Here is a 1,892-nt window from a genome sequence, read left to right on the forward strand (position 1 = left end):
ATATATATATTCTCTCTCTCTCTCACATTAAAAAATGCATATGAGGAGATGGATTGTTAGATGCCAAGGAGGATAATGGTTCTTAAGAAATGGTTTGAATTCATTTTTGGAAGTAACCCTCCGAAGAAGAAAACATTAATTATATATTTGTGCGAGCCACTTTAGGATGATAGCTATCTGAACAAAAGGGAATTTAACAGTAGACTAATAACACGATTATCACCAAAAGACGATGCAATTCCAACACTCAGAAGTACGCAAACACTGTAGTCGTCTGCCCAGGTAAGCTGAAAAACAACTCACGTTGTTTTCTTTGGTCTATCTGTGATCTGTGGTTGCCATTTGTATTTTATATTCCTGCCTGTGTTCTTTAGTTGGCTTACACCACATTTTGGTAATAAATAAATTAGCTTAACATTGACGTGTGTGTCTGTGAGAATGACTGGGAGATATCTTACCAAGCGGAAACATCACTTCTGTAATCCAGTTCTTCAGAAAACTTGCTTTCCAGGTCCAACAGTAAGGTTCAATTGTATTCTGAGTTGCCACTTTCAAAAACCGATATTGTATAATGTTGCTGCTTTTTTAAATTATTATTGCAACAAAATAGGCTACAAAGTTGTAAACAGCATGAAGCTGTTGTTATAATGTGCAGACATGGACGTGACAGAAGAAATGTTGTGAAGAAATGGATGTTCTTAAAGAGACAGAGGCCAATTTCAAGACACTTAGAAACAGCTATGATGCAAAGTCAAATACAGCATTTTCATAACTGTAGGTAACATAGTTTATTATGGTATAGAATTGAAATATGCCTGAGAAACACATACTATTTGCCCTTTAAATCTGCCCAATGGTTTATGAGGTATTGTTCTACTAGAAAGATTATGTGTATACAACTGCCTGACTAGGATTGTGCAGTGGGGGAAATTTATAAAGTGGGCCATTGTCCCCCAACCTCTTCTTGGTGGTGCCTCTGCTTGCTTTCTCAGTATTCCACTGATATATCCACATTGAGCCACTGAAGCATTGAGCTGCTTGAGCCTGTTGGGTTTAATCCTCAATTTTCAGCATTACTTGACCATTGTAACTCCTTGGGGTAAAGCTTAATGGGCCAAAGCATAAATGACCAGAGATATTTTCTAAAATGACTTTTTTTTTCGTTGAATAAAAATATCCATTTTGTGCTTTTGTCACATTCCTGCATTCACATGTATTAACTGTTACCAAAGGTATAACAGAGTGTTTAGAAAAAAAATCTTGCTGTCCTATTGTGTTCCTCTACTGATTATTTCTAAATGTCAGTGAGGGTGGAAAAGGCCATTGAACAGGAAGCTTCAGTGACTAAAGTATTCATCTGTGAGGAAGATGACAGAGTGGTTAGTAATTGCTGAAAAAAAGCACTAGTTTGTATTCATGTAGACATAAATGAAAGATGATGCATTACAGCCCTTTTGTCCTTACACAGATGTGATATGGTTTGCATTCATTTCCTTGGCTATGTGGATGAATAGTGGGATTTTTGTGATGAGTATAGTCCTGAGGGCTTCTCTAATAGCAGTGGTGTTGACCTGTCTTTCAGCTGAAAGATGGACATTTGACCTGCTGTAACTATCTTTAGACGCTACCATTCAAAATCAGAGTTGAATGGAAAAAAGGCAATCTATGAGACTGGATTGCATCAGGATAAAATGACTAAAATTACTTGGAACTAATCTGAATACAGCTAAGACTAGTGTGAATTACTGCTGTCTTAAAAGAGATTAAGGTCATAGTCACGCCTGATAGACCAGTACACTCGGTTCAATTGGGAACCAAAATTGCAAAATTTGTTTACATTTTAGTTTTTATGGTTCACATTCACACTGCACTGTGTGAAACAAACTAAACCC

General features: G+C 36.7%; 1 protein-coding gene across 2 annotated transcripts in view; it reads left to right on the forward strand.

Moving 5' to 3' along the window:
• The window catches only part of slc39a11 (solute carrier family 39, member 11), a 237,177-nt gene that overhangs the window by 109,010 nt on the left and 126,275 nt on the right, over positions 1-1,892 (forward strand). The window lies entirely within an intron of this gene.

This window comes from Austrofundulus limnaeus, unplaced genomic scaffold, assembly GCF_001266775.1.
Source record: "Austrofundulus limnaeus strain Quisiro unplaced genomic scaffold, Austrofundulus_limnaeus-1.0 Scaffold309, whole genome shotgun sequence".
NCBI lineage: Eukaryota > Metazoa > Chordata > Actinopteri > Cyprinodontiformes > Rivulidae > Austrofundulus > Austrofundulus limnaeus.